We start from the raw sequence: 15,115 nt of genomic DNA, 5'->3' as shown, positions 1-15,115 counted from the left end.
GGTAGAGAGAAGAGAAAAAGCTTACAGCACCTGGTATTCCCAAGCGGTCTCCCATCCAAGTACTAACCAGGCCCAACCCTGCTTGGCTTCCGAGATCAGACGAGGTCGGGCATATTCAGGGTGGTGTGGCCGTAAGCAACAATATATGTGAACAATGTGCATTATATAGGTACTGGATTCATACGGTTACTCTATGTAACCAGATAATTGCCGAGAAAGGCTGATATGTAGTGGGCACATCTTAATCCCTGATGTGATTATTACCTGCAGTTGAAACTGAGAATCTCAGATCACTTCGTGTCTGCCAAGAAAGCAGCAGCAGCTGAAGATGACCAACTTCCTCATGTGTCACAGGGTGATCAGACGTCTCAACAAAAGACATGCAGGTGGTAGAGAGAAGAGAAAAAGCTTACAGCACCTGGTATTCCCAAGCGGTCTCCCATCCAAGTACTAACCAGGCCCAACCCCGCTTGGCTTCCTGGATCAGACGATGTTGGGTATATTCAGGGTGGTGTGGCCGTAAGCAACAATATCTGTGAACAATGTGCATTATATAGGTACTGGAATCATACGGTTACTCTATGTAACCAGATAATTGCAGAGAAAGGCTGATATGTAGTGGGCACATATTCATCCCTGATGTGATTATTATCTGCAGTTGAAACTGAGAATCTCAGATCACTTCGTGTCTGCCAACAATGCAGCAGCAGCAGCTGAAGATGACCAACTTCCTCATGTGTCACAGGGTGATCAGACGTTGCAACAAAAGACATGCAGGTGGTAGAGAGAAGAGAAAAAGCTTACAGCACCTGGTATTCCCAAGCAGTCTCCCATCCAAGTACTAACCAGGCCCAACCCTGCTTGGCTTCCGAGATCAGACGAGGTCGGGGATATTCAGGGTGGTGTGGCCATAAGCAACAATGTCTGTCACAAATATGCATTATATAGGTACTGGAATCATACTGTTCCTCGATGTAACCAGATAATTGCCGAGAAAGGCTGATATGTAGTGGGCACATCTTCATCCCTGATGTGATTATTATCTGTAGTTGAAACTGAGACTCTCAGATCACTTCGTGTCTGCCAACAAAGCAGCAGCAGCTGAAGATGACCAACTTCCTCATGTGTCACAGGGTGAACAGACGTTGCAACAAAAGACATGCTGGTGCTAGAGAGAAGAGAGAAAGCTTACAGCACCTGGTATTCCCAAGCAGTCTCCTATCCAAGTACTAACCAGGCCCAACCCTGCTTGGCTTCCGAGATCAGACGAGGTCGGGCATGTTCAGGGTGGTGTGGCCGTAAGCAACAATGTCTGTGACAAATATGCATTATATAGGTACTGGAATCATACACTTCCTCTATGTAACCAGATAATTGTCGACAAAGGCTAACTTGTAGTGAGAACATCTTCATCCCTGATGTGAATATTACCTGCAGTTGAAACTGAGACTCTCAGATCACTTCGTGTCTGCCAACAAAGCAGCAGCAGCTGAAGATGACCAACTTCCTCATGTGTCAAAGGGTGATCAGATGTTGCAACAAAAGACATGCAGGTGGTAGAGAGAAGAGATAAAGCTTACAGCACCTGGTATTCCCAAGCAGTCTCCCATCCAAGTACTAACCAGGCCCAACCCTGCTTGGCTTCCAAGATCAGACGAGGTCGGGCATATTAAGGGTGGTGTGGCCGTAAGCAACAATATCTGTGAACAATGTGCATTATATAGGTACTGGAATCATACGGTTACTCTATGTAACCAGATAATTGCAGAGAAAGGCTGATATGTAGTGGGCACATATTCATCCCTCATGTGATTATTATCTGCAGTTGAAACTGAGAATCTCAGATCACTTCGTGTCTGCCAACAATGCAGCAGCAGCAGCTGAAGATGACCAACTTCCTCATGTGTCACAGGGTGATCAGACGTTGCAACAAAAGACATGCAGGTGCTAGAGAGAAGAGAAAAATCTTACAGCACCTGGTATTCCCAAGCAGTCTCCCATCCAAGTACTAACCAGAACCAAGCCTGCTTGGCTTCCGAGATCAGACGAGGTCGGGTATTTTCAGGGTGGTGTGGCCATAAGTAACGATGTCTGTGACAAATGTGCATTATATAGGTACTGGAATCATACAGTTCCTCTATGTAACCAGATAATTGCCGAGAAAGGCTAACTTGTAGTGGGCACATCTTCATCCCTGATGTGATTATTATCTGTAGTTGAAACTGAGACTCTCAGATCACTTCGTGTCTGCCAACAAAGCAGCAACAGCTGAAGATGACCAACTTCCTCATGTGTCACAGGGTGATCAGACGTTGCAACAAAAGACATGCAGGTGGTAGAGAGAAGAGAAAGAGCTTACAGCACCTGGTATTCCCAAGCGGTCTCCCATCCAAGTACTAACCAGGTCCAACCCTGCTTGACATTCGAGATCAGACGAGGTCGGGGATATTCAGGGTGGTGTGGCCGTAAGCAACAATATCTGTGAACAATGTGCATTATATAGGTACTGGAATCATACTGTTCCTCGATGTAACCAGATAATTGCCGAGAAAGGCTGATATGTAGTGGGCACATCTTCATCCCTGATGTGATTATTACCTGCAGTGGAAACTGAGACTCTCAGATCACTTCGTGTCTGCCAACAATGCAGCAGCAGCAGCTGAAGATGACCAACTTCCTCATGTGTCACAAGGTGAACAGACGTTGCAACAAAAGACATGCTGGTGCTAGAGAGAAGAGAGAAAGCTTACAGCACCTGGTATTCCCAAGCAGTCTCCTATCCAAGTACTAACCAGGCCCAACCCTGCTTGGCTTCCGAGATCAGACGAGGTCGGGGATATTCAGGGTGGTGTGGCCGTAAGCAACAATATCTGTGAACAATGTGCATTATATAGGTACTGGAATCATACTGTTCCTCGATGTAACCAGATAATTGCCGAGAAAGGCTGATATGTAGTTTGCACATCTTCATCCCTGATGTGATTATTATCTGCAGTTGAAACTGAGAATCTCAGATCACTTCGTGTCTGCCAACAATGCAGCAGCAGCAGCTGAAGATGACCAACTTCCTCATGTGTCACAAGGTGATCAGACGTTGCAACAAAAGACATGCAGGTGGTAGAGAGAAGAGAAAAAGCTTACAGCACCTGGTATTCCCAAGCGGTCTCCCGTCCAAGTACTAACCAGGCCCAATCCTGCTTGGCTTCCGAGATCAGACGAGGTCGGGCATATTCAGGGTGGTGTGGCCGTAAGCAACAATATCTGTGAACAATGTGCATTATATAGGTACTGGTATAATAAGGTTACTCTATGTAACCAGATAATTGCCGAGAAAGGCTAACTTGTAGTGGGCACATCTTCATCCCTGATGTGATTATTATCTGCAGTTGAAACTGAGAATCTCAGATCACTTCGTGTCTGCCAACAAAGCAGCAGCTGAAGATGACCAACTTCCTCATGTGTCACAGGGTGATCAGACGTTGCAACAAAAGAAATGCAGGTGGTAGAGAGAAGAGAAAAAGCTTACAGCACCTGGTATTCCCAAGTAGTCTCCCGTCCAAGTACTAACCAGGCCCAACCCTGCTTGGCTTCCGAGATCAGACGAGGTCGGGCATATTCAGGGTGGTGTGGCCGTAAGCAACAATATCTGTGAACAATGTGCATTATATAGGTACTGGAATCATACGGTTACTCTATGTAACCAGATAATTGCCGAGAAAGGCTGATATGTAGTTTGCACATCTTCATCCCTGATGTGATTATTATCTGTAGTTGAAACTGAGACTCTCAGATCACTTCGTGTCTGCCAACAAAGCAGCAGCAGCTGAAGATGACCAACTTCCTCATGTGTCACAGGGTGATCAGACGTTGCAACTAAAGAAATGCAGGTGGTAGAGAGAAGAGAAAAAGCTTACAGCACCTGGTATTCCCAAGTAGTCTCCCGTCCAAGTACTAACCAGGCCCAACCCTGCTTGGCTTCCGAGATAAGACGAGGTCGGGCATATTCAGGGTGGTGTGGCCGTAAGCAACAATATCTGTGAACAATGTGCATTATATAGGTACTGGAATCATACGGTTACTCTATGTAACCAGATAATTGCCGAGAAAGGCTAATTTGTAGTGGGCACATCTTCATCCCTGATGTGATTATTATCTGTAGTTGAAACTGAGACTCTCAGATCACTTCTTGTCTGCCAACAATGCAGCAGCAGCTGAAGATGACCAACTTCCTCATGTGTCACAGGGTGATCAGACGTTGCAACAAAAGACATGCAGGTGGTAGAGAGAAGAGAAAAAGCTTACAGTACCTGGTATTCCCAAGCGGTCTCCGATCCAAGTACTAACCAGGCCCAACCCTGCTTGGCTTCCGAGATCAGACGAGGTCGGGCATGTTCAGGGTGGTGTGGCCGTAAGCAACAATGTCTGTGACAAATGTGCATTATATAGGTACTGGACTCATACAGTTCCTCTATGTAACCAGATAATTGCCGAGAAAGGCTAACTTGTAGTTGGCACATCTTCTTCCCTCATGTGATTATTATCTGCAGTTGAAACTGAGAATCTCAGATCACTTCGTGTCTGCCAACAAAGCAGCAGCAGCTGAAGATGACCAACTTCCTCATGTGTCACAGGGTGATCAGACGTCTCAACAAAAGACATGCAGGTGGTAGAGAGAAGAGAAAAAGCTTACAGCACCTGGTATTCCCAAGCAGTCTCCCATCCAAGTACTAACCAGGCCCAACCCTGCTTGGCTTCCGAGATCAGATGAGGTCGGGCATATTCAGGGTGGTTTGGCCGTAAGCAACAATGTCTGTGACAAATGTGCATTACATAGGTACTGGAATCATACAGTTCCTCGATGTAACCAGATAATTGCCAAGAAAGGCTAACTTGTAGTGGGCACATCTTCTTCCCTGACGTGATTATTATTTGCAGTTGAAACTGAGACTCTCAGATCACTTCGTGTCTGCCAACAAAGCAGCAGCAGCTGAAGATGACCAACTTCCTCATGTGTCACAGGGTGATCAGACGTTGCAACAAAAGACATGCAGGTGGTAGAGAGAAGAGAAAAAGCTTACAGCACCTGGTACTCCCAAGCGGTCTCCCATCCAAGTACTAACCAGGCCCAACCCTGCTTGGCTTCCGAGATCAGACGAGGCCGGGCATATTCAGGGTGGTGTGGCCGTAAGCAACAATATCTGTGAACAATGTGCATTATATAGGTACTGGAATCATACGGTTACTCTATGTAACCAGATAATTGCAGAGAAAGGCTTATATGTAGTGGGCACATCTTCATCCCTGATGTGATTATTACCTGCAGTTGAAACTGAGACTCTTAGATCACTTCGTGTCTGCCAACAAAGCAGCAGCAGCTGAAGATGACCAACTTCCTCATGTGTCACAGGGTGATCAGACGTTGCAACAAAAGACATGCAGGTGGTAGAGAGAAGAGAAAAAGCTTACAGCACCTAGTATTCCCAAGCAGTCTCCGATCCAAGTACTAACCAGGCTCAACCCTGCTTGGCTTCTGAGATCAGACGAGGTCGGGCATATTCAGGGTGGTGTGGCCGTAAGCAACAATATCTGTGAACAATGTGCATTATATAGGTACTGGAATCATACGGTTACTCTATGTAACCAGATAATTGCAGAGAAAGGCTGATATGTAGTGGGCACATCTTCATCCCTGATGTGATTATTACCTGCAGTTGAAACTGAGACTCTCAGATCACTTCGTGTCTGCCAACAAAGCAGCAGCAGCTGAAGATGACCAACTTCCTCATGTGTCACAGGGTGATCAGACGTTGCAACTAAAGACATGCAGGTGGTAGAGAGAAGAGAAAAAGCTTACAGCACCTGCTATTCCCAAGCAGTCTCCCATCCAAGTACTAAACAGGCCCAACCCTGCTTGGCTTCCGAGATCAGACGAGGTCGGGCATGTTCAGGGTGGTGTGGCCGTAAGCAACAATGTCTGTCACAAATGTGCATTATATAGGTACTGGAATCATACAGTTCCTCGATGTAACCAGATAATTGCCGAGAAAGGCTAACTTGTAGTGGGCACATCTTTATCACTGATGTGATTATTATCTGTAGTTGAAACTGAGACTCTCAGATTACTTCGTGTCTGCCAACAAAGCAGCAGCAGCATCTGAAGATGACCAACTTCCTCATGTGTCACAGGGTGATCAGACGTTGCAACAAAAGACATGCAGGTGGTAGAGAGAAGAGAAAAAGCTTACAGCACCTGGTATTCCCAAGCGGTCTCCCATCCAAGTACTAACCAGGCCCAACCCTGCTTGGCTTCCGAGATCAGACGAGGTCGGGTATATTCAGGGTGGTGTGGCCGTAAGCAACAATATCTGTGAACAATGTGCATTATATAGGTACTGGAATCATACGGTTACTCCATGTAACCAGATAATTGCCGAGAAAGGCTGATATGTAGTGGGCACATCTTCATCCCTGATGTGATTATTACCTGCAGTTGAAACTGAGACTCTCAGATCACTTCGTGTCTGCCAACAAAGCAGCAGCAGCTGAAGATGACCAACTTCCTCATGTGTCACAGGGTGATCAGACGTTGCAACAAAAGACATGCAGGTGGTAGAGAGAAGAGAAAAAAGCTTGCAGCACCTGGTATTCCCAAGCGGTCTCCCATCCAAGTACTAACCAGGCCCAACCCTGCTTGGCTTCCGAGATCAGACGAGGTCGGGTATATTCAGGGTGGTGTGGCCGTAAGCAACAATATCTGTGAACAATGTGCATTATATAGGTACTGGAATCATACGGTTACTCTATGTAACCAGATAATTGCCGAGAAAGGCTGATATGTAGTGGGCACATCTTAATCCCTGATTTGATCATTACCTGCAGTTGAAACTGAGACTCTCAGATCACTTCGTGTCTGCCAACAAAGCAGCAGCAGCTGAAGATGTCCAACTTCCTCATGTGTCACAGGGTGATCAGACGTTGCAACTAAAGACATGCAGGTGCTACAGAGAAGAGAAAAACCTTACAGCACTTGGTATTCCCAAGATGTCTCCCATCCAAGTACTAACCAGGCCCAACCCTGCTTGGCTTCCGAGATCAGACGAGGTCAGGCATATTCAGGGTGGTGTGGCCGTAAGCAACAATATCTGTGAACAATGTGCATTATATAGGTACTGGAATCATACGGTTACTCTATGTAACCAGATAATTGCCGAGAAAGGCTGATATGTAGTGGGCACATCTTCATCCCTGATGTGATTATGACCTGCAGTTGAAACTGAGACTCTCAGATCACTTCGTGTCTGCCAACAAAGCAGCAGCAGCTGAAGATGTCCAACTTCCTCATGTGTCACAGGGTGATCAGACGTTGCAACTAAAGACATGCAGGTGCTACAGAGAAGAGAAAAACCTTACAGCACTTGGTATTCCCAAGCTGTCTCCCATCCAAGTACTAACCAGGCCCAACCCTGCTTGGCTTCCGAGATCAGACGAGGTCAGGCATATTCAGGGTGGTGTGGCCGTAAGCAACAATATCTGTGAACAATGTGCATTATATAGGTACTGGAATCATACGGTTACTCTATGTAACCAGATAATTGCAGAGAAAGGCTGATATGTAGTGGGCACATCTTGATCCCTGATGTGATTATGACCTGCAGTTGAAACTGAGACTCTTAGATCACTTCGTGTCTGCCAACAAAGCAGCAGCAGCAGCTGAAGATGACCAACTTCCTCATGTGTCACAGGGTGATCAGACGTTGCAACAAAAGACATGCAGGTGGTAGAGAGAAGAGAAAAACCTTACAGCACTTGGTATTCCCAAGCTGTCTCCCATCCAAGTACTAACCAGGCCCAACCCTGCTTGGCTTCCGAGATCAGACGAGGTCAGGCATATTCAGGGTGGTGTGGCCGTAAGCAACAATATCTGTGAACAATGTGCATTATATAGGTACTGGAATCATACGGTTACTCTATGTAACCAGATAATTGCAGAGAAAGGCTGATATGTAGTGGGCACATCTTCATCCCTGATGTGATTATTACCTGCAGTTGAAACTGAGACTCTTAGATCACTTCGTGTCTGCCAACAAAGCAGCAGCAGCAGCTGAAGATGACCAACTTCCTCATGTGTCACAGGGTGATCAGACGTTGCAACAAAAGACATGCAGGTGGTAGAGAGAAGAGAAAAAGCTTACAGCACCTGGTACTCCCAAGCGGTCTCCCATCCAAGTACTAACCAAGCCCAACCCTGCTCGGCTTCCGAGATCAGACGAGGTCGGGCATATTCAGGGTGGTGTGGCCGTAAGCAACAATATCTGTGAACAATGTGCATTATATAGGTACTGGAATAATACGGTTACTCTATGTAACCAGATAATTGCAGAGAAAGGCTGATATGTAGTGGGCACATCTTGATCCCTGATGTGATTATTATCTGCAGATGAAACTGAGAATCTCAGATCACTTCGTGTCTGCCAACAAAGCAGCAGCAGCTGAAGATGACCAACTTCCTCATGTGTCACAGGGTGATCAGACGTTGCAACAAAAGACATGCAGGTGGTAGAGAGAAGAGAAAAAGCTTACAGCACCTGGTATTCCCAAGTAGTTTCCCATTCAAGTACTAAGCCGGCCCAACCCTGCTTGGCTTTCTGGATCAGACGAGGTCGGGCATATTCAGGGTGGTGTGGCCGTAAGCAACAATGTCGTTCACAAATGTGCATTATATAGGTACTGGAATCATACAGTTCCTCAATGTAACCAGATAATTGCCGAGAAAGGCTAACTTGTAGTGGGCACATCTTCATCACTGATGTGATTATTATCTGTAGTTGAAACTGAGACTCTCAGATCACTTCGTGTCTGCCAACAATGCAGCAGCAGCAGCTGAAGATGACCAACTTCCTCATGTGTCACAGGGTGATCAGACGTTGCAACAAAAGACATGCAGGTGGTAGAGAGAAGAGAAAAAGCTTACAGCACCTGGTATTCCCAAGCAGTCTCCCATCCAAGTACTAACCAGGCCCAACCCTGCTTGGCTTCCGAGATCAGACGAGGTCGGGCATATTCAGGGTGGTGTGGCCGTAAGCAAAAATATCTGTGAACAATGTGCATTATATAGGTACTGGATTCATACGGTTACTCTATGTAACCAGATAATTGCCGAGAAAGGCTGATATGTAGTGGGCACATCTTAATCCCTGATGTGATTATTACCTGCAGTTGAAACTGAGACTCTCAGATCACTTCGTGTCTGCCAACAAAGCAGCAGCAGCAGCTGAAGATGACCAACTTCCTCATGTGTCACAGGGTGATCAGACGTTGCAACAAAAGACATGCAGGTGGTAGAGAGAAGAGAAAAACCTTACAGCACTTGGTATTCCCAAGCTGTCTCCCATCCAAGTACTAACCAGGCCCAACCCTGCTTGGCTTCCGAGATCAGACGAGGTCAGGCATATTCAGGGTGGTGTGGCCGTAAGCAACAATATCTGTGAACAATGTGCATTATATAGGTACTGGAATCATACGGTTACTCTATGTAACCAGATAATTGCAGAGAAAGGCTGATATGTAGTGGGCACATCTTCATCCCTGATGTGATTATTACCTGCAGTTGAAACTGAGACTCTTAGATCACTTCGTGTCTGCCAACAAAGCAGCAGCAGCAGCTGAAGATGACCAACTTCCTCATGTGTCACAGGGTGATCAGACGTTGCAACAAAAGACATGCAGGTGGTAGAGAGAAGAGAAAAAGCTTACAGCACCTGGTATTCCCAAGCAGTCTCCCATCCAAGTACTAACCAAGCCCAACCCTGCTCGGCTTCCGAGATCAGACGAGGTCGGGTATATTCAGGGTGGTGTGGCCGTAAGCAACAATATCTGTGAACAATGTGCATTATATAGGTACTGGAATAATACGGTTACTCTATGTAACCAGATAATTGCAGAGAAAGGCTGATATGTAGTGGGCACATCTTGATCCCTGATGTGATTATTATCTGCAGATGAAACTGAGACTCTCAGATCACTTCGTGTCTGCCAACAATGCAGCAGCAGCAGCTGAAGATGACCAACTTCCTCATGTGTCACAGGGTGATCAGACGTTGCAACAAAAGACATGCAGGTGGTAGAGAGAAGAGAAAAAGCTTACAGCACCTGGTATTCCCAAGCAGTCTCCCATCCAAGTACTAACCAGGCCCAACCCTGCTTGGCTTCCGAGATCAGACGAGGTCGGGCATATTCAGGGTGGTGTGGCCGTAAGCAAAAATATCTGTGAACAATGTGCATTATATAGGTACTGGATTCATACGGTTACTCTATGTAACCAGATAATTGCCGAGAAAGGCTGATTTGTAGTGGGCACATCTTAATCCCTGATGTGATTATTACCTGCAGTTGAAACTGAGACTCTCAGATCACTTCGTGTCTGCCAACAAAGCAGCAGCAGCTGAAGATGACCAACTTCCTCATGTGTCACAGGGTGATCAGACGTTGCAACAAAAGACATGCAGGTGGTAGAGAGAAGAGAAAAAGCTTGCAGCACCTGGTATTCCCAAGCGGTCTCCCATCCAAGTACTAACCAGGCCCAACCCTGCTTGGCTTCCGAGATCAGACGAGGTCGGGCATATTCAGGGTGGTGTGGCCGTAAGCAACAATATCTGTGAACAATGTGCATTATATAGGTACTGGAATCATACGGTTACTCTATGTAACCAGATAATTGCAGAGAAAGGCTGATATGTAGTGGGCACATCTTAATCCCTGATGTGATTATGACCTGCAGTTGAAACTGAGACTCTCAGATCACTTCGTGTCTGCCAACAAAGCAGCAGCAGCTGAAGATGTCCAACTTCCTCATGTGTCACAGGGTGATCAGACGTTGCAACTAAAGACATGCAGGTGCTACAGAGAAGAGAAAAACCTTACAGCACTTGGTATTCCCAAGCTGTCTCCCATCCAAGTACTAACCAGGCCCAACCCTGCTTGGCTTCCGAGATCAGACGAGGTCGGGCATATTCAGGGTGGTGTGGCCGTAAGCAAAAATATCTGTGAACAATGTGCATTATATAGGTACTGGATTCATACGGTTACTCTATGTAACCAGATAATTGCCGAGAAAGGCTGATATGTAGTGGGCACATCTTAATCCCTGATGTGATTATGACCTGCAGTTGAAACTGAGACTCTCAGATCACTTCGTGTCTGCCAACAAAGCAGCAGCAGCTGAAGATGTCCAACTTCCTCATGTGTCACAGGGTGATCAGACGTTGCAACTAAAGACATGCAGGTGCTACAGAGAAGAGAAAAACCTTACAGCACTTGGTATTCCCAAGCTGTCTCCCATCCAAGTACTAACCAGGCCCAACCCTGCTTGGCTTCCGAGATCAGACGAGGTCGGGCATATTCAGGGTGGTGTGGCCGTAAGCAACAATGTCTGTGAACAATGTGCATTATATAGGTACTGGTATCATACGGTTACTCTTTGTAACCAGATAATTGCCGAGAAAGGCTGATATGTAGTGGGCACATCTTCATCCCTGATGTAATTATTACCTGCAGTTGAAACTGAGACTCTCAAATCACTTCGTGTCTGCCAACAAAGCAGCAGCAGCTGAAGATGACCAACTTCCTCATGTGTCACAGGGTGATCAGACGTTGCAACTAAAGACATGCAGGTGGTAGAGAGAAGAGAAAAAGCTTACAGCACCTGGTATTCCCAAGCAGTCTCCCATCCAAGTACTAAACAGGCCCAACCCAGCTTGGCTTCCGAGATCAGACGAGGTCGGGCATGTTCAGGGTGGTGTGGCCGTAAGCAACAATGTCTGTCACAAATGTGCATTATATAGGTACTGGAATCATACAGTTCCTCGATGTAACCAGATAATTGCCGAGAAAGGCTAACTTGTAGTGGGCACATCTTCTTCCCTGACGTGATTATTATCTGCAGTTGAAACTGAGAATCTCAGATCACTTCGTGTCTGCCAACAAAGCAGCAGCAGCTGAAGATGACCAACTTCCTCATGTGTCACAGGGTGATCAGACGTTGCAACAAAAGACATGCAGGTGGTAGAGAGAAGAGAAAAAGCTTACAGCACCTGGTATTCCCAAGCAGTCTCCCATTCAAGTACTAACCAGGCCCAACCCTGCTTGGCTTCCTGGATCAGACTAGGTCAGGTATATTCAGGGTGGTATGGCCGTAAGCAACAATATCTGTGAACAATGTGCATTATATAGGTACTGGAATCATACGGTTCCTCTATGTAACCAGATAATTGCAGAGAAAGGCTAACTTGTAGTGGGCACATCTTCTTCCCTGACGTGATTATTATCTGCAGTTGAAACTGAGAATCTCAGATCACTTCGTGTCTGCCAACAAAGCAGCAGCAGCTGAAGATGACCAACTTCCTCATGTGTCACAGGGTGATCAGACGTCTCAACAAAAGACATGCAGGTGGTAGAGAGAAGACAAAAAGCTTACAGCACCTGGTATTCCCAAGGGGTCTCCCGTCCAAGTACTAACCAGGCCCAACCCTGCTTGGCTTCCGAGACCAGACGAGGTCGGGCATATTCAGGGTGGTGTGGCCGTATGCAACAATATCTGTGAACAATGTGCATTATATAGGTACTGGTATAATAAGGTTACTCTATGTAACCAGATAATTGCAGAGAAAGGCTGATATGTAGTGGGCACATCTTGATCCCTGATGTGATAATTATCTGCAGATGAAACTGAGAATCTCAGATCACTTCGTGTCTGCCAACAAAGCAGCAGCAGCTGAAGATGACCAACTTCCTCATGTGTCACAGGGTGATCAGACGTTGCAACAAAAGACATGCAGGTGGTAGAGAGAAGAGAAAAAGCTTACAGCACCTGGTATTCCCAAGTAGTCTCCCATTCAAGTACTAACCCGGCCAAACCCTGCTTGGCTTTCTGGATCAGACGAGGTCGGGCATATTCAGGGTGGTGTGGCCGTAAGCAACAATGTCGTTCACAAATGTGCATTATATAGGTACTGGAATCATACAGTTCCTCAATGTAACCAGATAATTGCCGAGAAAGGCTAACTTGTAGTGGGCACATCTTCATCACTGATGTGATTATTATCTGTAGTTGAAACTGAGACTCTCAGATCACTTCGTGTCTGCCAACAATGCAGCAGCAGCTGAAGATGACCAACTTCCTCATGTGTCACAGGGCGATCAGACGTTGCAACAAAAGACATGCAGGTGGTAGAGAGAAGAGAAAAAAGCTTACAGCACCTGGTATTCCCAAGCAGTCTCCCATCCAAGTACTAACCAGGCCCAACCCTGCTTGGCTTCCGAGATCAGACGAGGTCGGGCATATTCAGGGTGGTGTGGCCGTAAGCAACAATATCTGTGAACAATGTGCATTATATAGGTACTGGAATCATACGGTTACTCTATGTAACCAGATAATTGCAGAGAAAGGCTTATATGTAGTGGGCACATCTTCATCCCTGATGTGATTATTACCTGCAGTTGAAACTGAAACTCTTAGATCACTTCGTGTCTGCCAACAAAGCAGCAGCAGCTGAAGATGACCAACTTCCTCATGTGTCACAGGGTGATCAGACGTTGCAACAAAAGACATGCAGGTGGTAGAGAGAAGTGAAAAAGCTTACAGCACCTAGTATTCCCAAGCAGTCTCCGATCCAAGTACTAACCAGGCTCAACCCTGCTTGGCTTCCGAGATCAGACGAGGTCGGGCATATTCAGGGTGGTGTGGCCGTAAGCAACAATATCTGTGAACAATGTGCATTATATAGGTGCTGGAATCATACGGTTACTCTATGTAACCAGATAATTGCCGAGAAAGGCTGATATGTAGTGGGCACATCTTCATCCCTGATGTGATTATTACCTGCAGTTGAAACTGAGACTCTCAGATCACTTCGTGTCTGCCAACAAAGCAGCAGCAGCTGAAGATGACCAACTTCCTCATGTGTCACAGGGTGATCAGACGTTGCAACTAAAGACATGCAGGTGGTAGAGAGAAGAGAAAAAGCTTACAGCACCTGGTATTCCCAAGCAGTCTCCAATCCAAGTACTAAACAGGCCCAACCCTGCTTGGCTTCCGAGATCAGACGAGGTCGGGCATGTTCAGGGTGGTGTGGCCGTAAGCAACAATGTCTGTCACAAATGTGCATTATATAGGTACTGGAATCATACAGTTCCTCGATGTAACCAGATAATTGCCGAGAAAGGCTAACTTGTAGTGGGCACATCTTTATCACTGATGTGATTATTATCTGTAGTTGAAACTGAGACTCTCAGATTACTTCGTGTCTGCCAACAAAGCAGCAGCAGCTGAAGATGACCAACTTCCTCATGTGTCACAGGGTGATCAGACGTTGCAACAAAAGACATGCAGGTGGTAGAGAGAAGAGAAAAAGCTTACAGCACCTGGTATTCCCAAGCGGTCTCCCATCCAAGTACTAACCAGGCCCAACCCTGCTTGGCTTCCGAGATCAGACGAGGTCGGGCATATTCAGGGTGGTGTGGCCGTAAGCAACAATGTCTGTGACAAATGTGCATTATATCGGTACTGGAATCATACAGTTCCTCTATGTAACCAGATAATTGCCGAGAAAGGCTAACTTGTAGTGGGCACATCTTCTTCCCTGATGTGATTATTATCTGCAGTTGAAACTTATAATCTCAGATTACTTCGTGTCTTCCAACAAAGCAGCAGCAGCTGAAGATGACCAACTTCCTCATGTGTCACAGGGTGATCAGACGTTGCAACAAAAGACATGCATGTGGTAGAGAGAAGAGAAAAAGCTTACAGCTCCTGGTATTCCCAAGCAGTCTCCCATCCAAGTAAAAACAAGGCCCAACCCTGCTTGGCTTCCGAGATCAGACGAGGTCGGGCATGTTCAGGGTGGTGTGGCCATAAGAAACAATGTCTGTGACAAATGTGCATTATATAGGTACTGGAATCATACGGTTACTATATGTAACCAGATAATTGCAGAGAAAGGCTTATATGTAGTGGGCACATCTTCATCCCTGATGTGATTATTACCTGCAGTTGAAACTGAGACTCTTAGATCACTTCGTGTCTGCCAACAAAGCAGCAGCAGCTGAAGATGACCAACTT

The 15,115-nt window shown here is 46.2% G+C and overlaps 1 protein-coding gene, 23 non-coding genes and 16 pseudogenes across 24 annotated transcripts in view; all 40 read right to left on the bottom strand.

The window, feature by feature from the left end:
- The window catches only part of LOC140292446 (NACHT, LRR and PYD domains-containing protein 3-like), a 405,682-nt gene that overhangs the window by 271,031 nt on the left and 119,536 nt on the right, over positions 1–15,115 (bottom strand). The window lies entirely within an intron of this gene.
- On the bottom strand, positions 19–137 carry LOC140293401 (5S ribosomal RNA). Its single transcript, XR_011912668.1, has one exon. It is a non-coding gene; the product is annotated as a 5S ribosomal RNA (ribosomal RNA).
- Positions 407–525, bottom strand: LOC140284451 (5S ribosomal RNA; annotated as a pseudogene).
- On the bottom strand, positions 798–916 carry LOC140296905 (5S ribosomal RNA). Its single transcript, XR_011913009.1, has one exon. It is a non-coding gene; the product is annotated as a 5S ribosomal RNA (ribosomal RNA).
- LOC140301057 (5S ribosomal RNA) lies at positions 1,186–1,304 on the bottom strand. Its single transcript, XR_011914894.1, has one exon. It is a non-coding gene; the product is annotated as a 5S ribosomal RNA (ribosomal RNA).
- LOC140298715 (5S ribosomal RNA) lies at positions 1,574–1,692 on the bottom strand. The gene has a single exon (XR_011914336.1). It is a non-coding gene; the product is annotated as a 5S ribosomal RNA (ribosomal RNA).
- Positions 1,965–2,083, bottom strand: LOC140281349 (5S ribosomal RNA; annotated as a pseudogene).
- Positions 2,353–2,471, bottom strand: LOC140298718 (5S ribosomal RNA). The gene has a single exon (XR_011914339.1). It is a non-coding gene; the product is annotated as a 5S ribosomal RNA (ribosomal RNA).
- On the bottom strand, positions 2,744–2,862 carry LOC140315597 (5S ribosomal RNA). Its single transcript, XR_011917266.1, has one exon. It is a non-coding gene; the product is annotated as a 5S ribosomal RNA (ribosomal RNA).
- LOC140298041 (5S ribosomal RNA) lies at positions 3,135–3,253 on the bottom strand. The gene has a single exon (XR_011913723.1). It is a non-coding gene; the product is annotated as a 5S ribosomal RNA (ribosomal RNA).
- Positions 3,520–3,638, bottom strand: LOC140297102 (5S ribosomal RNA). Its single transcript, XR_011913029.1, has one exon. It is a non-coding gene; the product is annotated as a 5S ribosomal RNA (ribosomal RNA).
- Positions 3,908–4,026, bottom strand: LOC140306532 (5S ribosomal RNA; annotated as a pseudogene).
- On the bottom strand, positions 4,296–4,414 carry LOC140299521 (5S ribosomal RNA; annotated as a pseudogene).
- Positions 4,684–4,802, bottom strand: LOC140300898 (5S ribosomal RNA). Its single transcript, XR_011914878.1, has one exon. It is a non-coding gene; the product is annotated as a 5S ribosomal RNA (ribosomal RNA).
- On the bottom strand, positions 5,072–5,190 carry LOC140290446 (5S ribosomal RNA). The gene has a single exon (XR_011912356.1). It is a non-coding gene; the product is annotated as a 5S ribosomal RNA (ribosomal RNA).
- On the bottom strand, positions 5,460–5,578 carry LOC140289505 (5S ribosomal RNA; annotated as a pseudogene).
- On the bottom strand, positions 5,848–5,966 carry LOC140281217 (5S ribosomal RNA). Its single transcript, XR_011909739.1, has one exon. It is a non-coding gene; the product is annotated as a 5S ribosomal RNA (ribosomal RNA).
- On the bottom strand, positions 6,239–6,357 carry LOC140288691 (5S ribosomal RNA). The gene has a single exon (XR_011912184.1). It is a non-coding gene; the product is annotated as a 5S ribosomal RNA (ribosomal RNA).
- LOC140300995 (5S ribosomal RNA) lies at positions 6,628–6,746 on the bottom strand. The gene has a single exon (XR_011914887.1). It is a non-coding gene; the product is annotated as a 5S ribosomal RNA (ribosomal RNA).
- On the bottom strand, positions 7,016–7,134 carry LOC140281327 (5S ribosomal RNA; annotated as a pseudogene).
- On the bottom strand, positions 7,404–7,522 carry LOC140284313 (5S ribosomal RNA; annotated as a pseudogene).
- Positions 7,795–7,913, bottom strand: LOC140284306 (5S ribosomal RNA; annotated as a pseudogene).
- Positions 8,186–8,304, bottom strand: LOC140298785 (5S ribosomal RNA). Its single transcript, XR_011914394.1, has one exon. It is a non-coding gene; the product is annotated as a 5S ribosomal RNA (ribosomal RNA).
- LOC140294729 (5S ribosomal RNA) lies at positions 8,574–8,692 on the bottom strand (annotated as a pseudogene).
- Positions 8,965–9,083, bottom strand: LOC140311089 (5S ribosomal RNA). The gene has a single exon (XR_011916890.1). It is a non-coding gene; the product is annotated as a 5S ribosomal RNA (ribosomal RNA).
- On the bottom strand, positions 9,356–9,474 carry LOC140284300 (5S ribosomal RNA; annotated as a pseudogene).
- On the bottom strand, positions 9,747–9,865 carry LOC140298691 (5S ribosomal RNA). The gene has a single exon (XR_011914313.1). It is a non-coding gene; the product is annotated as a 5S ribosomal RNA (ribosomal RNA).
- Positions 10,138–10,256, bottom strand: LOC140310968 (5S ribosomal RNA). The gene has a single exon (XR_011916889.1). It is a non-coding gene; the product is annotated as a 5S ribosomal RNA (ribosomal RNA).
- Positions 10,526–10,644, bottom strand: LOC140285514 (5S ribosomal RNA). The gene has a single exon (XR_011910536.1). It is a non-coding gene; the product is annotated as a 5S ribosomal RNA (ribosomal RNA).
- Positions 10,914–11,032, bottom strand: LOC140267250 (5S ribosomal RNA; annotated as a pseudogene).
- LOC140267243 (5S ribosomal RNA) lies at positions 11,302–11,420 on the bottom strand (annotated as a pseudogene).
- Positions 11,690–11,808, bottom strand: LOC140298918 (5S ribosomal RNA). The gene has a single exon (XR_011914514.1). It is a non-coding gene; the product is annotated as a 5S ribosomal RNA (ribosomal RNA).
- LOC140281896 (5S ribosomal RNA) lies at positions 12,078–12,196 on the bottom strand (annotated as a pseudogene).
- On the bottom strand, positions 12,466–12,584 carry LOC140286376 (5S ribosomal RNA). Its single transcript, XR_011911208.1, has one exon. It is a non-coding gene; the product is annotated as a 5S ribosomal RNA (ribosomal RNA).
- On the bottom strand, positions 12,854–12,972 carry LOC140294623 (5S ribosomal RNA; annotated as a pseudogene).
- LOC140310847 (5S ribosomal RNA) lies at positions 13,243–13,361 on the bottom strand. The gene has a single exon (XR_011916882.1). It is a non-coding gene; the product is annotated as a 5S ribosomal RNA (ribosomal RNA).
- LOC140316369 (5S ribosomal RNA) lies at positions 13,631–13,749 on the bottom strand (annotated as a pseudogene).
- LOC140298464 (5S ribosomal RNA) lies at positions 14,019–14,137 on the bottom strand. Its single transcript, XR_011914109.1, has one exon. It is a non-coding gene; the product is annotated as a 5S ribosomal RNA (ribosomal RNA).
- On the bottom strand, positions 14,407–14,525 carry LOC140293282 (5S ribosomal RNA). The gene has a single exon (XR_011912657.1). It is a non-coding gene; the product is annotated as a 5S ribosomal RNA (ribosomal RNA).
- LOC140293634 (5S ribosomal RNA) lies at positions 14,795–14,913 on the bottom strand (annotated as a pseudogene).

This window comes from Leuresthes tenuis, unplaced genomic scaffold (genome assembly GCF_036924035.1).
Source record: "Leuresthes tenuis unplaced genomic scaffold, fLeuTen1.0.hap1 SCAF_1, whole genome shotgun sequence".
NCBI lineage: Eukaryota > Metazoa > Chordata > Actinopteri > Atheriniformes > Atherinopsidae > Leuresthes > Leuresthes tenuis.
The sequence above is the reverse complement of the archived record's forward strand: the minus strand, read 5'-3'. Positions and strand labels throughout refer to the sequence as shown.